The sequence below is a fragment of the Bos javanicus genome, chromosome 3, assembly GCF_032452875.1.
Source record: "Bos javanicus breed banteng chromosome 3, ARS-OSU_banteng_1.0, whole genome shotgun sequence".
Taxonomy (NCBI): Eukaryota; Metazoa; Chordata; class Mammalia; order Artiodactyla; family Bovidae; genus Bos; species Bos javanicus.
In genome coordinates, this window is record NC_083870.1 from 27444232 (window position 1) to 27463408 (window position 19177).

At 45.9% G+C, this 19177-nt stretch overlaps 1 long non-coding RNA gene across 2 annotated transcripts; it reads right to left on the bottom strand.

Annotated features, from left to right (window-relative positions):
* Nucleotides 1–8635: 8635 nt before the first annotated feature.
* Nucleotides 8636–16290, bottom strand: LOC133243328 (uncharacterized). 2 transcript variants are annotated; one of them, XR_009735041.1, is made up of 3 exons: nt 15681–16290; nt 13950–14048; nt 8636–10871 (listed from the first exon to the last, which is right to left on the bottom strand). It is a non-coding gene; the product is annotated as an uncharacterized LOC133243328 (long non-coding RNA). The 2 variants fall into 2 exon arrangements; XR_009735040.1 differs by having other exon boundaries at nt 15430–16290.
* Between the last annotated feature and the right edge of the window lie 2887 nt (nt 16291–19177).

Sequence of the window (19177 nt, forward strand, 5' to 3'; positions counted from 1 at the left end):
GATACTGCCCATTTCATTGAGACTACCTTGCTGCTCCCACCATCACACCTAACATGGTACTCGTACAGGCTGGTTTCCTTTCCATCACTCTGCATGAGCTGCCATGCTCCTGTTGAAGGTCAATCCCTACATCTGTGCACTTGACCTCATCTCCTCTCACTTATCCAAGAATATCACTCAAAAAAATATTAGTAAATATGCTCTGACATTGTCCATCTCCAAACAAACCAACAAACAAAAAACACCAAAAACAGACAAACTTCCTTGACTCCAATTCCTCCTCAGCCATTACCTCAATTCTGTTTCCTTTGATAACAAATCTCTTGAGATCTCATCCTCACTCTCCATACTTCCTTTCTTTCATCTTCTCTTGATCCCATCCTTCTCTGATCCAACTTTTGTTTCCACCTTTCCTGTTGAAACTGCTCTTATCAAGGTCAACAATGACTTTCTGGTTCCTATTTCCAGTGGTAAAGTCCCAGTTCCCACCTTATCCAGCCCATTAGCAGTACCCAACAAAGCTCATCACTTCCTTTTTGGAATCACACTCTCTTTTGACTTCTGGCCACTGATTTCTCTTGGTTCTCCTCTCGCCTGACTGTTCCCTCTCAGTTTTTTCTACTGACTTTTCTTTTTTTCACTGACCTCTAAAGACTAGAGATTCCTAAAGCTCAGTCCTCTCTACCTACATTCTAACTGGATATAGTTTTATCTAGTGTTTTACGTGCTGCCTACCTGCCATGATTCCCCAGTTCATATCTCTAGTCTAGATCTCTCCACTGAATTCCAGAGACATGGACCCTATAGCATGCATCACAAGATATGTAGTGGATATGTCAAAATTAACATCCCCCAAACTGGGCTCCTTCTTCTTCCCCAGCAATCCAGCACATATATAGACCAACTTTTTCTTCCTACTTATAGCAAATGGGGATTTCATTCTCTCCAGGGCTTACTTGGTAGCTCAGCTGGTAAAGAATCTGCCTGCGATGCAGGAGACCACAGTTCAATTCCTGGGTTGGGAAGATCTGCTGGAGAAGGGATAGGCTACCCACTCCAGTATTCTTGGGCTTCCCTGGTGGCCCAGCTGGTAAAGAATCCACCACCAATGTGGTAGACCTGGGTTCAATCCCTGGGTTGGGAAGATCCCCTGGAGAAGGGAAAGGCTACCCACTCAAGTATTCTGGCCTGGAGAATTCCATGGACTGTATTGTCCATGGGATGGCAAAGAGCTGGACAGAACTGAGTAATTTTCACTTTCATTCCTCATGCCAGAATCTTGGACCCATCCTTGACTCTACTCCTCTCTCATACCACATCCAAACCATCAGCACATACCATTGGGTCTACCTTCAACACGTACCCAGAACCTGATCCCTGACCACAGCTTCTACTGCCATCAATTCTGGTCCAAGCCACTCTCCTGTCCTGCCTCCGCAGCTATCAAAGCATCTTAGGGACTTCCCTGGTGGTCCAGTGTCTAAGATTCCACACTCCAAATGCAGGGGGCTGGGGTTCAATCCCAGGTCAGGGAATTAGGTCTCACATGCTACAACTAAAAAAAAGATCCTGCGTGCCACATCTAAAGAACCCACATGCCACAGTGAAGATCGAAGAGCCCTTGTGCCAAAACTAAGACATGGTGCAGCCAAATAAATACATTTTTTATTTTTATTTTTTAAAGACTACAAAGAAAATACCATTAAAAAAAAAAAAGCACCTTAATCTCTCTACTTCTTATCTTTCCTCCCCTCACCTCCCATCATCTGTTTTCAACACAACCAGCCAAAAGATGTCATTAAAATGTAAATCAGATTATGTCACTCTTCAGCTCAAAATCTCACTCAGGGCAAAAGCCAAAATCTTTACAGAGGCTTACAAGTGATCCAGCCCTGGAAGTTTCTCTGACACCATCCCATTTCCCTTCTCTCACTTCTCTGCAGCTAGGCTGGCCTCCTAGCAGCTCCTTGAACCCATCGAGCACAGGTTTACCTAACACTTAATGTGACTCTGCCAGGGGCACCCCTCCTGCAGAAATCTCTGAATTTAGCTACTTCACGTTTCTGCTCAGATGTTTCTTGTTCAGAAAGACTTGCCCTGACATCCCTAAGTGAACTAGAACAATTCTTTCTCTCACTTACACCCCAACATTTTCTCTTTCCTAAAAGAGAAAAACTGACCCTAATTTTCTCATAGCACATATTATACCTAACATGTTATGTAGGTTATCTGCTTATACGTCTCCCCACTAAAATGAAGGCAGCATGAGGGCAGGCAATTTGAACTTATAGTGGGCACCCAGTAAAATTTTTGAATTGATTAATGGAAAAGGGAGTTCCCACAGAAAACAACGAATTAGCAACTAAGTTATACTTTGAACTCTTGTGAGTTAGGTTAGTGGTAGTCAGTCCCACAGAGCCCTATCAACTATATTTTCAGTCTGAGCTTCTGATCTGCAAGGCCCAGAAATAGATGCTGGACTACATTATCCCTTGGTAGATGCTATCATCCTCAGAGACATGGCCATCTAGCTTTCATCAGAAGAGCTCCATTTTGAAAAGGGAACACTTGTACATTGTTGAGAATGTAAATTGGTACAGCCGGTGTCAAAAACATTAATGAAAGTTTCTCAAAAAAAAAAAAAAATATCAGTTCAGTTCAGTTCAGTTCAGTCACTCAATTGTGTCTGACTCTTTGTGACCCCATGAATTGCAGCACGCCAGGCCTCCCTGTCCATCACCAACTCCTGGAATTCATTCAGACTCACGTCCATCAAGTTGGTGATGCCATCCAGCCATCTCATCCTCTGTCATCCCCTTCTCCTCCTGCCCCCAATCCCTCCCAGCATCAGAGTCTTTTCCAGTGAGTCAACTCTTCGCATGAGGTGGCCAAAGTACTGGAGTTTCAGCTTTAGCATCATTCCTTCCAAAGAGATCCCAGGGCTGATCTCCTTTAGAATGAACTGGTTGGATCTCCTTGCAGTCCAAGGGACTCTCAAGATTCTTCTCCAACACCACAGTTCAAAAGCATCAATTCTTCGGCACTCAGCTTTCTTCACAGTCCAACTCTCACATCCATACATGACCACTAGAAAAACCATAGCCTTGACTAGATGGACCTTTGTTGGCAAAGTAATGTCTCTGCTTTTCAAGAACTACTATATGACCCAGTAATTCCACTCCTGGGTATATACCCATTAGAAAAGGAAACACTGGACTTCCTGGTGGTGCAGTGGATAAGAATCTGCCTGCCAGCGCAGAGGACATGGCAGGGATCCCTGGCCTGCGAAGATTCCATGTGCCTCGGAGCAACTGAGTTCTTGCACCACAATTACCAAAGCCTGCAAGCCCTAGAGCCAACAAGTCTCAACTACTGAGCCCGCATGCTGCAACAACTGAAGCCCATGTGCCTAGAGCCCGTGCTCTGTAACAGGAGAGACCTGCTAAACGAGAAGCCTGCACACCACAACTTGAGTGTAGCCACCGTTCTCTGCAAGTAGAAAAAGCCTGTATGTAGCAATGAAGACCCATCACAGCCAACAATTAATAAATAAAGCAGTGTGTACGTATCAAAAAGGATGTGCATATCTTTTTTAAAAAACACAGAAACACTAATTCAAAAAGATCAATGCAATCCAAGGTTCATAGCAGCATTATTTACAATAACCAGGATATGGATGCACCTAAGTGTCCATCAACAGATAAATGGGGACTTATCTGGTGGTCCAGTGGTTAAGAATCCCCCTACCAATGCAGGGGACAAGAGTTCCATCCCTGGTTTGGGAAGATTCCACATGTCATGGGATAACTAAGCCCATGCACCACAACTCCTGAAGCCTGCATGCCCTAAAGCCCGTGCTCTGAAACAAGAGAAGCCACCACAGTGAGAAGCCTGGGCACCACAGCTAGAGAAAGCCCACATGAGGCAATGAAGACAGCATAGCCAAAAGTAAATAAATACTGTTGAAAAACAGGTACGTGGATAAAGATATGGCATATATGTGTGTATACATATATATTTGTGTGTATGCATATATAAATATATATATACACACATACAGTGGAATGTTACTTAGCCAGAGTAATTTTAAGAAAGAAATTTTACCATTTACAACAATATGGATGGACTTAGAAGGTATTATGCTAACTGAAATAAGTCTGACAGAGGAAGACAAATACTGCATGATATCACTTGTATGTAGAATTTAAAAAATAAGATAAATGACTGAATATAACAAAACAGAAACATACTCACAGATACAGAGAACAAACTAGTGGTTACCAGTGGGAAAATGGATCAGGGAGGGGCAAGATAGGGGTAGGGAATTAAGAGCTACAAACTACTATGTATAAAGTAAATAAGTTACAAGACTATCTTGTATAGCACAGGGAATATAGCTAGTATTTTATAACTATAAATGGAGTCTAACCTTGAAAAATTGTGAATCACTATTTTGTATACTGGAAATATACACAATATTGTAAACCAACTCTACCTCAATAAAAAAAGCAAATTCTCCAAGTCCTAGTTCCTTTAGTAGTTAATGAAACTGGTGGCAAATTCATTTTACAAGCAGATAATCAATCCCTCCCTGATTGATCAGGTTCACAACCAACTAATTCTTGTACGTTGTTTTTGCTCAAAGCTGAGCACACATGTCTGCTCCCATAAAGAAACTTACCCACCAGAGTTGACCCTCTCCTTTCCTGCCACAAGTTAATACTCAACAAAAACCACCTGATCATTTTGGTGATTCCATTCTGCACAGTATAACCACCTGTGTGAATGTGTGCTGACTCCATGGGCTATAGCCTACTAGGCTCTTCTGTCCATGGAATTTTCCAGGCAAGAACAATGGAGTGTGTTGCCATTTCCTCCTCCAGGGATTTTTCTGACCCAGAGATTGAATCTACGCCTCTTGCATCTCCTGCATCGGTAGGTGAATTTTTTACCACTGCGCCACCTAAGAAGCTCCTATACCTTGACAAATAAACTGATTATTCTATGAGGAGCCTTTACTTTTTTATCGGCATTGATTTGATTTCTTTCACGTAAGCCAAAATTGTTCTCATCCCCAGACAATGGTGTTCTTTTGTTAGAAACATACAGCATCCTGTGAAAATGGCAAGAATGTCCATGAGGAATTGTCTGGGTTGGAGCCTTGCCAATGTGGCATTTAATACCTGTCTGCACTACAAAGAGACCTGAAATGACCTCCCCAGGTGGTTTTTTTCTCTTCTATGGAAGACTGCACTAGAGATTTTGGAACAATTCAACAGATCATGAGACTGGCAAAAAGAGACAGAAGGACTCAATTGGGAATGAGATGGGGTAGCAGCCTGACCCCTCCACTGAAAGGGATTAAATTGAATTAATTGGATTAGAAGCGAAGGCAGGAGGTCTCAGATACTGAGAGGGTACTGGAGGCTTTCAGAATCCTGCCAGTGATAAAGCATAGGTGTCACTGGTTTTAGAGCAAGCCACCTGAAAACAAGGCAAATTCCAAACCCACTGGGTGAAATCTTTGCCAACTGAATCATTAACTCTCCTTGTAAAAAAGGAAAAAAATTCTCCTTAGGCAGGAAACTCAGAGCTTGCTGGGGGCATATTGTTTTGAAAGCAGTATGAAGGGAGTAATCGTCACATGAATTCCAAATAGAAACTTCAGAAAAGAAAAAAATACAAAAACAAAAAAAGAAAGAAAGAAACTTCAACCAGTCTGGAACAGGGCCAAATGCTATGGAAATGGCCTGGGGTCGCCCATTGATAGGTGTGAAGAGAATGTAAAGTTGTAGGTATTCCTGATAAGTTAAGTGATTGGAGTTTGTTTCTCTTTACTTGTGGCTTCCCTAGTGGTTCAGCGTAAAGAATCTGCCTGCAATGCAGGTGATGCAGGTTCGATCCCTGGGTGGGGAAAATCCCCTGGAGGAAGGTAAGGCTACCCACTCCGGTATTCTTGCCTGGAGAATCCCTTGGACAGAGGAGCCTGGAGGCCTATGGTCCACTGGGTCACAAAGAGTCGGATACAACTGAAGTGACTGAGCATGCGCGCACTTGCGCTTGAGTGGAGTATTTCAACATTTTTTTTTGACCATGATGCATGGCATGTGGTATCTTAGTGCCCCAACAAGGGACTGAACCTATGCCCCCTGCCTTGGAATCATGGAGTCTTAACCACTGAAACTCCAGGGAAGCCCCTAAGCATTTTTCATAGATGTAGAACTAGTCATAGGTGAAAGGGCCAAACATAAACCAAAAGGGACTTCCTTGGTGGTCCAAGTGTGAAGACTCTGTGCAGCCAAATTCACTGATTAATGAAAATAAACCCCAGACCTGTTATGTTTGTTATCTAGCTGCTAGTATTCAGATTCAGAGTTTATGTATTAAAAAGCTCAGGTGAGTTTCTATGTTACCATGTCTCTTTGTGCCCATCTCCAGTGAGTCATCACAGCTAGTCTGCCTGGGGACTTCTCCTCATCTTGTAAGGCCATCAGGAGTCACATGTCCAGTAGGAATTAACACTCAGAACTGACCTCAAAAGCACAGCTTGTCAGATTGTGCTGTGCCTTCAAACCAGGTCAATTTTCTAACATACAGATTCTGATTCCCCAGGTCTAGAGTGTGGCTTGAGAGTTGGCACATCCAACAAGCTCCCAGGTGATGCCAATCTGCTGGTCCACCAATTGCACTTTGAATAGCAGGGCTTTGAGCTACATAATCTGCAACTTGGGTTCTCTTTTCAATGATAGGATGTCCAAGGAGGTAGATTCAGATGTAGCTGGTTAGGTCAAACATCTAGAGCAATGGTTCTCAAAAGTGTGGTCTAAGACAAGCAGCATGGGCATCACTTGGGAGTTTGTTCGAGATGCTAATTCTTGGGCCCCCTCCCCAGAGTTTCTAAAGCAGAACCTCCTGTGCCATGGCAGTAATCTGGGTCTTGATAAGCCCTCCATGTGATTCTGATGCTCGCTAATGTTTAAGAACCACCACTTCAGTACATTAAAGTCACCTGAAAAGTTAAAAACAAAATCAAGACCTGAGTCCATTCACGAGAATCAAACTCAGTCATTCCAGGGTAGGACCCAGGCATCCATAGAGATTCTATTGTGCAGTCAGTGCTGAGGATAGCTCGGCTGGAACAGAAAGTTGATCCTTCTTATGCAGGAGCATTAAGTTTAAAGCATCTCTGTGACCCACCACAGGCGTGTTGCAGGTCAGAACATCTATCCAAGCAGTGTGCACCCTGGGTCTCCAGTGTAGCTGGGTCAGAGTGGATGATGCGGAATTAAGTCCTCACTCCTCACCCTGACACTCCGCCCTGGCTAACCCATGTCTCTCTTCTTTGCTCACAGTGTGCTCTGGCTGGAGCAGCCTCCTGCTATACCACCAGTCAACAGTCACTCGTCCTTAAAGACCCATATCAAACCCGGGTCTTCATAAATCCCCCCTAAACTCTTGCTAGATTGGATTTACTCTTCCATAGGGCTTCACAGCATGCTATTTGCAATTCTTATTTTCCTGTATTACCTTCATGCATTGACTCTTCCTCTCCACTGAATTGTAAACTCTTTGAGATACCAAGAACCGCATATGATTCAACTATGTTATCTCTTACTTCAGTGTAAGTGCCACACTGCAAACCTAGTAGGCATTCAATAAATATCTTCTTGAATCTGGAGTCAGAACTGCTGGGGTTGGGGTTTGTAGAATGACATAGTCATTGAGGATACAACATAAACTAGTTAGAACCAACTAGGTCCAAAATGGCAGAATATTTGACTTTCAGGGGACCTTGGGCCTCATTATATGTTCATTGTAACGATTACCATGCTAATGACATATCCACTATTGGAGAAGGAAATGGCAACCCACTCCTGTGTTCTTGCCTGGAGAATCCCAGGGACGGCAGAGCCTGGTGGGCTGCTGTCTATGGGGTCACACAGAGTCGGACATGACTGAAGTGACTTAGCAGCAGCAGACATACCCCCTAATGCCATGACAGTTTCCAGGCTGACCATAAAAGGCCAAAAAGTGAGCAGTGGTGCAATTCCTGGAAATCTCCATCCCTTTTCCAAAATAGTTGGAATAATCCTCCCACTCATTAGCCTATGAAATTACCCAGCACAAGAAAACTAAGCGTCCCATATTTTGGGGCCTCTCCCATTCTGAGATGGCCCACATTCTGTCTGTGGACTGTGTTTCTCCAAGGGCCTCTCTCACCTTTTGAGATGGACTGTATTCTGTCTATGCAATGTGTATCCCTCTAAATAAATCCACTTCTTACCTATCATTTTGTCTCACTGAATTCTTTCTGTGATAAGACATAAAGAACTTGAGCTTCAGTAAGTCCCAATCAGAGTTTTGGCTGGGTTTGAATCCCATCTGAGTTCTGTGGTTTTGAAGGAGGAAACAGAAAGAGCTGGACTCCATCTTAGGCCAGGCTGCGAACATTAGGCTACATGCACAGTCACCCTCCCAACGGACTCTGAACTTTGTGTCCGGTGTCTATAGAAATGGCATACCAATGGAAAACCATACCCCCATTAAAAGAGCCTCAGGACATGTACTTGGACTCTCCGTTGCCTAAAAGAATATGCTAATTACCTCTATAACAGAACAAAGTCATAAATTCCATTATGTTTACTGGGATATGACCACAGTCCTATTGATAAATATTCACTGTTTATCTAGTCTTATGACACATGAATCATGGGTTAACTTTGATCGTATCTCTCTTTTACCTTGTCCAAACTAGTTTCAAGGAATTTGGGGAGGTAGGTTTGAGCAAGTACACTTAGGGTATATAAGGTTTTCACAAAAACTGGTCGGAGTCCTTGGCTAAGAGGAGACTCTGCCTTGGGCCCGCTGGTGTAATAAACTGCACTCCACTATCTGCATTGTCCTTCTGAGTGAGTTTGTTTCCCGGAACGTGTGGCTACAACAGTTTCAGCCACATGACTCAGTTTGCCAACTCTCTCTTAGTCTCCCTTACCTTATCTTTAAAATTAGGATGTTGAACAAGATAATCTTTAAGGTCATTTCCAAATCCAAGATTCTATGATTCTGCATAGTCTATTCTTATCCCTATAGACTACACACAAGCCCTACTGATACTCGGTATAGTTGGCTACTGGATTCGAGATGGACACAAATTCTTTGATATTCCTCTCATAGAGGGGTGAGTCTACTTCCCCTCCCCATTATTCTGGGCTGTACTGTAACTGGCTTTGGTCAATAATAGACTTCAATGGACATGATTGTGCCAGTTCTGGGCACAGTAAGTGGCTGTCCTGAGCAGGGTCAGGATGAAGTAGGGGGAGAGAGTGTGAGGAAGAAACTTGGAACTTTGGGACTCCAAAGACAAGGCTCTAATAGGGTATGGCAGTTTCGGCTTTATGCATCCTGGAACACTAGGTGTTAGGGATCTGAACCATAATAGGGAAGAACAAATCTGACTCCATATTGAAACCTGTTTCTTTAACTTTAACCTTTGTATTATATTGCTCTTGCTATAAGAATGCTGCCTGGAGCCTGCAATATATAAGACATTCCATTCTCAAGGCTCTGATGTTTCAAGGTATAACGTCAGAGATACATTTTCCACTCACAAAGAGATAAAAATTGCAGAACAAGAATAACATCTGTCTTGTTGGAGGTTTATAGGAATATTGTGACCAGACCTAGGTGAACAAAAGAAAGGATTCTGGCACCAAGTGTGGCAACCAACCACACTCCATCCCCTTTTAGCGTAGGAGAAACCTGAACTCTAACTCAAGTAAGATGGTTTTCGGGGATACTAGTCCACCACCTTCTCAGTCTGCTGGCTTTCTGAATAATGCTGCTATTCCTTGCCCCAACCATTTATCTCTTGATTTACTTGCCTGTTGTGTGGGGAGCAGTATGAGTTGGGACTCAGGAACAGAATTGTTACGTGAAGTCTGGTCAACTTACTGGAGAGACAATGCAGAGAGGCTTTGAGTCTACAGGAAGAGAGAGGGTCTATGAAGTCCAGTCTTCCAGCCATCCCTGCCAAGGTGCCAGACATGTGAGTAAAACTGTTTGGAGCCCTCCAGATCAGCCCCACCACTAGCTAAAGGCCAGCCAGTGATCCGGTTGACACCACCTCGAGCAGGAGAATCACGCAGCTGAGCCCTGCCCTCCTTCCTGAGATATAAAATCACAATACATAATAAAATGGTTGCTGTTTCAGTCACCACATTCAGGGAAGTTCATTATGTAGCCACAGACAACCAGAACACTGTGTTGATGGCATTCTGTGAAATTCTTTGCAGTTTAACACGCAAATATTTGATAGCGGTTGGAGAAAACATAAATGAATACACCCATTCATAAAAGAAACCTGTAGAAGTGGATGACATTTTGCGCTCTTTCCACTGACTTTGATTTCTCAAGTCAATTACATGGGCGGTGGACACATTTTTAGAGCAAACTGCACACCCACTAAAAACAAGGGCCTCCTTGAGATCTCTCTCAATGACTAAGACATAGCCCAGGAGCGTGGTGTCAGGACTTGTCCAGCGGATGTAGGAGGAGGCAGGGAATTGTAATGAAGGCTGGAGAAGGTGGGGCCCTCGCTCAAAGAGGGCTTTGTCTGCTCCTGAACACAGTGTGGCCGTTTCCTAGGGCGAAATGTTCAGTTTGGGAGAGATTTGCAATTTGAAAAGACAGATTTTATTTCCTCCTCTTCCCAGCTAATTTAAACCTCCACCGATCCCAGGGGAGATTTTTAGTGCGGTATAATAAGGACGCTTTCAGAATCACAGCCTCTTTTTTTCTGAATGTGTTTCTTATGTAAATGCTGCATCAGAGCCATTTCCCTCTTCTTTACACTTTACTTCTGCTTTTAAAACCTGCAAAATAGAAACACAGAGAAAGACACCTTGAAAATACTTTGGGTTTCATCTCTTTTCCATTTTTACCTCAGGCTCCCCACATTTTTTAAAAAAATCCTTATTCTTCAAGTCAAGCATATTTTAAAATCATGTCCTGTTGAACTGGAGAAGCAGAAAAAAAGGTGATTCCTGTATATTTAGGTCTAAATATACCAAGAAATGCAAGGCACTTTATAATGATCTAATAATCCTCAGAATACAGCAGTGAGGTCAGGTGGCCCTAAGCAAGGGAGTCAAGAGTCATTCAAAGAGGCCCACTCTGAGGCCATGGTGCTCCCCTCTCCCATATCAGTGTTTCTGGAGGCAACACGGGGGGAGGAGGGAAGAAAAGTGCTGGCTGCATAGGTCTCTTTCAAGAAGGTTTTCTTTTTTTCCTGACTCCCTTCCACTTTCCCACGGCCTCCCACTAAGGAGAACGGGCCACAGTGTAGTGTTTGTGGTCCACACATGTGACTGTATATGGCAGCTATTCTACAACACCCAACTGTACGGATTTGTTCCTGTCCAGTCACCTGGGCTCCCAGTCTGACTGTGGCTCAGATCATGAACTCCTTATTGCAAAATTCAGACTTAAATTGAAGAAAGTAGAGAAAACCACTAGACCATTCAGGTAGGACCTAAATCATATCCTTTATGATAATAAGTGAAAGTGACAAATAGATTCAAGGGATTAGATCTGATAGACAGAGTACCTGAAGAACTATGGATGGAGGTTTGTGACACTGTACAGGAGGCAGTGATCAAGACCATCTCCGAGAAAAAGAAATGCAAAAAGGCAAAATGATTGTCTGAGGAGACTTTATAAATAGCTGAGAAAAGAGAAGTGAAAGGCAAAGGACAAAAGGAAAGATATGCCTATTTGAATGCAGAGTTCCAAAGAATAGCAAGGAGAGATAAGAAAGCCTTCCTCAGTGATCAGTGCAAAGAAATAGAGGAAAATAATAGAATGGGAAAGACTAGAGACACCTTCAAGAAAATTAGAGATACCAAGGGAATATTTAATGCAAAGATGGGCACAATAAAGGGCAGAACTGGTATGGACCTAACAGAAGCTGAAGATATTAAGAAGAGGTGGCAAGAATACATGGAAGAATTATACAAAAAAAGATCTTCATGATCCAGATAACCGTGATGGTGTGATCACTCACCTAGAGCCAGACATCCTGGATAGTGAAGTCAAGTGGGTCTTAGGAAGCATCACTATGAACAAAGCTAGTGGAGGTGGTGGAATTCCAGTTGAGTTATTTCAAACCTAAAAGATGATGCTGTGAAAGTGCTGCATTCAACATGCCAGCAAATTTGGAAAACTCAGCAGTGGCCCAGGACTGGAAAAGGTCACTTTTCATTCAAATCCCAAAGAAAGGCAATGCCAAAGATTGTTCAAACTACTGCACAATTGCACTCATCTCACATGATAGTAAAGTAATGCTCAAAATTCTCCAAGCCAGGTTTCAACAGTACGTGAACCAAGAACTTCCAGATGTTCAAGCTGGCTTTAGAAAAGGCAGAGGAACCAAAGATCAAAATCCAACATCCATTGGATCATTGAAAAAGCAAGAGAGTTCCAGAAAAACATCTATTTCTGCTTTATTGACTACACCAAAGCCTTTGACTGTATGGATCGAAACAAACTTGAAAACTCTTCAAGAGATGGGAATACCAGACCAACTGATCTGTCTCCTGAGAAACCTGTATGCAGGTCAAGAAGCAACAGTTAGAACTAGACATGGAACAACAGACTGGTTCCAAATCAGGAAAGGAGTACGTCAAGGCTGTATACTGTCACCCTGCTTATTTAACTTCTATGCAGAGTACAGCATGTGAAATGTCAGGCTGGATGAAGCACAAGCTGGAATCGAGATTGCCAGGAGAAATATCAATAACCTAATATATGCAGATGATATCACCCTAATGGCAGAAAGTGAAGAACTAAAGAGCCTCTTGATGAAAGTGAAAGAGGAGAGTGAAAAAGTTGGCTTAAAACTCAACATTCAGAAGACTAAGAGGATGGCATCTGATCCCATCACTTCATGGGAAATAAATGGGGAAACAATGGAAACAGTGACAGACTTTCTTTTCTTGGGCTCCAAAATCACTGCAGATGGTGATTGCAGCCATGAAATTAAAAGACGGTTGCTCCTTGGAAGGAAAGCTATGACCAAACTAGACAGCATATTGAAAAGCAGAGACATTACTTTGCCAACAAAAGTTCGTCTGAGTCAAAGCTATGGTTTTTCCAGTAGTCATGTATGGATGTGAGAGTTGGACTATAAAGAAAGCTGAGCACCAAAGAATTGATGCTTTTGAACTGTGGTGTTGGAGAAGACTCTTGAGAGTCCCTTGGACTGCAAGGAGATCCAACTAGTCCATCCTAAAGGAAATCAGTCCTGAATATTCATTGGAAGGACTGATGCTGAAGCTGAAGCTCCAATACTTTGGCTACCTGATGCGAAGAACTGACTCATTGGAAAAGACTCTGACACTGGGAAAGATTGAAAGCAGGAGGAGAAGGGGACAACAGAGGATGAGATGGTTGGATGGCATCACCGACTCGATGGGTATGAGTTTGAACAAGCTCTGGGAGTTGGTGATGGACAGGGAAGCCCAGCATGCTGCACTCCATGGGGTCGCAAAGAGTCGGACACGACTGAGCGACTGAACTGAACTGAAATGATTCACCTGGGCTCTCAGGTGGCTCAGTGGGTAAAGAATCCACCTGCAATGCAGGAGACCTGAGTTGGATCCCTGGGTCAAGAAGATCCCCGGACAAAGGCATGGCAACCTACTCCAGTATTCTTGCCTGGAGAATTCCATGGACAGAGGAGCCCGGTGGGATGCAGTCCATGGGGTCACAAAGCGTTGGACAGGACTGAGGCAACTGAGCACATTCACCTGCTTTGGAGCAAAAGCAGTGAGGGAAAGAAGGATTATTTCCATAATCCCTGCACACAGCAAAAACAATAAAGAATAAAAATACACTTAATGAAAGAACAGATGATTGAACAAATGAGTTTCAATTCCAAATCAGGCACTCACTAGCAGCATTTCCTAGGGCAAGTTCTTCCACCTCCGAGAAGACCCTGGTTTCCTTCTGTGTGAGATGTGGAGAGTAGCAAGCCCCTCCCTCGTGGGTAGCTGTGAGGGATAAAGGGGTAACATTTGTGAAATGTGTGGCAGAACACGCCAGGACGTGTCAGGCACACAGGAGCTTCTCAGCTAAGGTTCAGCCACTCCTCTTTTCCAGACCCACCTCCTAAAGCAGGGCCTCAGGATGGACTGGGCCTGGCTGCTCTATAAGCCTTGAGCGCTGGTGGGGTGGGGGAGGGGGTCACCGGTGGGGCTTGCTGTGCCCAAACTACTGTTCTGCCTTCCTGGCTGTCACTTATATCAGTTTCCTTAAGACCTGGTCCTTTAACCTGAGGCTTTGCTGTTGTTTAGTTGCTAAGCCATTTCTGACTCTTTTTGATCCCATGGACTGTAGTCTGCCAGGCTCCTCTGTCCATGGGGATTCTCCAGGCAAGAATACTGGAATGGGTTGCCGTGCCCTCCTCCAGGGGATCTTCCTCACCCAGAGATTGAATGTGCGATCAATGGGCAGGCAGATACTTTACTACTGAGCCACCAGGGAAGCCCCAATCTGAGATTTAGATTCTTTGGAGGGAGGAGAAGGGGACACTTCAGGCCTGGAACCTCAGTGTGGATGAGATAAGGAGAGAGGGGGATGGAGGAAATTGGGAATCTTGGGATTCCAAAGATAGGTATCAGGAGGGGCTGCCTGGTGTACAGGAGAGATCAGAGTTCAGATCTGAGCTTTTCCTGTTGCTGGAAGCAAGTAAATTACTTAACCTCTTCAAATTGTAACTGGTTGTTTCTCAGTCACCCAATCGTATCTGACTCTGTGCAACCCCATGGACTGCAGTACCCCAGGCCTCCCTGTCCCTCACCATCTCCCAGAGTTTGCCCAAGTTCATGTTCATTGCGTCGGTAATGCTGTCCAGCCATCTCATCCTCTGATGCCATCTTCTCCTTCTGCCCTCAATCTTTCCCAGCATTTGGGGCTTTTCCAGTGAGTCCTCTGTTCACATCAGATAACTAAAATACTGGAGCTTCAGCTTCAGCAGCAGTCCTTCCAGTGAATATTCAGGGTTGATATCCCTTAAGTTTATTGACCTATAAAAAAGGACTGTAAAAGCGAATGTACGGGGTGACTCTGGGGTTAAATGAGGCGATATAGCAAATGTTTAGTAGTTAGTATTTCTGCGCAGTGGGTGCTGGAGAGAGGCATAGGCAGCGCCTGCGGGCTCCAGTGGGTTAAATAAGGCTCACACTGGGGCTCCACTGGGCCATGGTAACTCTTTCCTTTCCATCGCCTCAATTCTCAGGCTCCGCTTTTTGCCTGGGGCCAGCTGTGACCACACTAACAGCTACCTAAATTAATTATGAGAGAACGCACCTTTTCCGTCCTCAAATCACAAACCAGAGACAAACGCAAGAGTACAACAATAATATTTCATACCAGCGGAGACAGTGGGCCTCAACTTCAGCCTCAGGAAGGAAATGGTGGAAACATTCCACCACTGAATTGAAAGCCAGGAGCAACCAGTAGGTGGAAGGCAACCCAGGGGGCGGGCCGGGCGGCTGCGGGACGCGCCTCAGGGCCGCGAGGCGCTAGGGGCGCACGTGGGAGCCGGTGAAGGAGCCCCACCTCCTTCACCCCACCCCCTAGGGCGTCGGTAAAACCTCCCGGCCTTGGCGCCGAGCTCTCACCCCTTTGTTTTTCTCCCCTGCTTCTTCCTTCTCCCCTCTCAGTCCCGCCCGCGGCTCCTACACCTCCTCTCCAGGTGCCCCTGCGGGGATGAAGGATGCCACCGGGTGCACCGTGGGAAGTTCGAGGCGCGACTTCGTCACCGTCTCCTCGCCCCTCCCCTGGCTCCGCCTTCCCTTCCCTTCCTTTCTCTTTCCATTTACTCTTCTCTCCTCTACTCTTAAACGCTCTTTCCTCCCCACCTTCTTGCTTCTCCCCTCCCTGCCTCGAGCAGCCTCCCTCTCCACACACCCCGGTCTGAAACGCCCCAGAAGGCTGATGCCCTGAGACGGATCCCAGCACCCCGCTGATCTTTCCTTGCTTTGCTTTGAGGAGGAGATAGCCATCTCCGAGTATGCCCTGGCTAGCTTGTCCCAGTGGGCCCACTGAGCTGCTGGACACCCAAATTTCGATCCTTCTCCTGGGCAGTCCACAACGCCTCCTCACTGTCCTGTGTGCGCACTAGGCTAGCCCCAGACCCGTTAAACCAGTCAGTCTCTGTGGTTCCCAGACACCACGTCTGAGAGCCACATGCCGAGGAAACAGTGACATGTAACAAGGTGTCTACCTGCTCCTCCCCCTGCTGGCTTCTGGTTGCGAAATGCTGCCGCAGGGCTCAGGTTGTTCAGGGAGCCTAGTTAGGAGTGGGGGGCAGGTTGTTCAGGGAGCCTAGCTAGGAGTGGGGGGTGCAGGCAGGAGAGCCAGGTATACCCTGGGGTGGGGATGGAAAGGGGCGTCTGGAGGGCCTTCTGGCGAGGCTGGGCCCCAGAGCGGAGCCTTATCCAAATTCAGGATGCAGTGTCACACTCTGAAAGCCTCTGACATTTCCTCCTGGGTGGGGATGGGTTTCACCACAGGTCACATTGCTCCAGGAAAGAAAAAAGAATTGTGATCTGAATTGTCATGGAAAGTGTGTACTTGAAATCTTATGAAGGTTTATTTTTAGATCCCATGTCTGCTGCACTTATCACCAGAGATGAATTCTAGAGAGGTCTCTCTGCTTTACTGACCTTTAAGAAAAGACTTCAAAGATGAGAGAAGAGTAGGAAGAGGTCTTGTCCTGGGAGGGTGTGTTTTTGTGAAGCCTTCACCTGCCTTGACAGGGCAGTAGCCCTAGCCTGGGTCCAACAGGCCTCCTGAATGTACCCAGTAATGCCAGGACTGTGGGAATCCTTTCCGGGGGTGAAGGACATTGCCTCTCTCTTCTTCCAAGCCTTGACACCACAGAAGACAGGTCTCCCTACCCACCCTACTCCCCAAGGCAGGGTCAATCAAGGCAGATTGACCTCTGGGATTGTCTTCTAGTAGCAAACAATTGTTGAATGCTTTCTATATGCCAGGTACCTTCTATACAGTAACTCACTTAATTCTCACCATCACCCTATTCCATCCTCTAGTTACAGGTTAGAAAACAGCCCTGCAGGGAGATCCAACTAGTCCATCCTAAAGGAGATCAGTCCTGAGTGTTCATTGGAAGGACTGATGTTGAAGCTGAAACTCCAATACTTTGGCCACCTGATGCGAAGAGCTGACTCATTTGAAAAGACCCTGATGCTAGGAAAGATTGAGGGTAGGAGGAAAAGGGGACAACAGAGGATGAGATGGTTGGATGACATCACTGACTGGATGGACGTGAGTCTGAGTGAACTCCGGGAGTTGTGATGGACAGGGAGGCCTGGCGTGCTGTGGTTCATGGGGTCGCAGTCGGACACGACTGAGCGACTGAACTGAAACTGAAATAGAGAGCTTAAGCATTTTGTCTGACATCACAGAGCTTTCCGATCACTTTCCTCATCCTAAAAGTGTCCATACCTGCAGGTACCCTGCCTAAGTCCCACTAGCCAAAGAGCACAGTGAGGGTGGTCATTCACATCCTGCAGCCCTGAGCACAGGTGCGGAGGAGGAGGGAGCCTAGGCAATAACGCAGGAGCGCTGCTGCAGACAGAGTGACTCTGCATCAATGCTCTGGCAGCCGGTGCCAAGAGCTGCCTGTCCCTGCCAGGCTGCAGAACGTCTCCCACATCTGCCTCTTGAACTGGTACTTCTCTCCTAACGGCCCATCAGCAGCTTCATTTCTCCCTCTCCATCAGAGTCTACATAGTCATAGATTGTAACAGCCCCCCACAGTCCCCAGTTCCCCCAGCTTTGAGGGCAATGTAGAAGCACTGAATACATTCCCTAGAAACCTAGAGAGGAGCCTGGAGGCACCTTGAAGGATGAGGCTGCTCCCCACTGGAACCAATCAGAGACACAATGACTAGAGAGGGGAGGGCTGAGGGAGAGACTCAGGTCAGAGGGGATGGAGTGTGGGATGCAGAGGTTCATGGACATGGTCCCGCCATGCCTCTGGGCACTCTTGGTACTGTCCTTTCTTTGGCTCAAAAGCTGCCTCTGTACCACATGTTTTGCCAGCTCCCTTAGGCCAGAGCAGGAGAGGAGATACCAGTGTGAGTAGGGGGAAGCTGGAGTGGCTGCTTCTACAGGAACAGAATCAAGCCAGGCCACCTCCCTCTGCAAGGCAGGGCCCAGATCACCTTGGAACATTGCAGGGGGGTCTTGGGGCAGCAAAGGAGGAATGCCAAAGTGGCTGTAAGCCTCTCAGAGTGTGTTGAGAGTCAGTCCATGCCCACACACATGGACACACAGTTATATACCTCCAGCGTCCCTCTTCCACACACACAGACTTTGACACACTTTATGGGCTCCCAAGATGGTGGTAGTGGTAAAGAACCTGCCTGCCAATGCAGGAGATGAAGGAGACGCAGGTTCCATCCCTGGGTTCGGAAGGTAGGTCCCCTGGAAAAGAAAATGGCAACCCACTCCAGTATTCTTGCCTGGAGAATCCCATGGACAGAAGAGCCTGGTGAGCTACAGTCCATGGGGTCACAAAGAGTTGAGAATAACAGAGCAGATTTCTTTCTTTCTTTATGCTTAGGTTACATACTCGGGCTTCCCGGGTGGCTCAGAGGTAAAGAATCCACCTGCCAATGCAGCAGACACCAGACACATGGGCTTGATCCCTGGGTTGGGAAGATCCCCTGGAGGAGGAAATGGCAACCCACTCCAGTATTCTTGCCTGGAGAACCCCATGGACAGAGGAGCCTGGTACAGTCCATAGGGTCGCGAGAGTCGGATACAAATGAACGACTAAGCACAAGCATAGAGTACATAACCACATTTGACATAAGCGACACACACACACACACACACACACACACACACAAGTGGGCAAAATAAAGACACAAAGGGACAGCCAGTGAACCACACCGCTGTGAGAGACATTTTTGTCCATTTACCCACCAGGCCCAGACCCAAAGGCGCACAGTGACAGACTCAAGATGTGACCACTGGGCATTCCAGACAGCTGGTCCCGGAACCCAGGTGTCCAGCACTGAGTTGTCCAGAGCTCAGCTGCTCTAGCGCAGCCTGGTTCTGGGAAGCCATTCCAGGAATGGCTCAG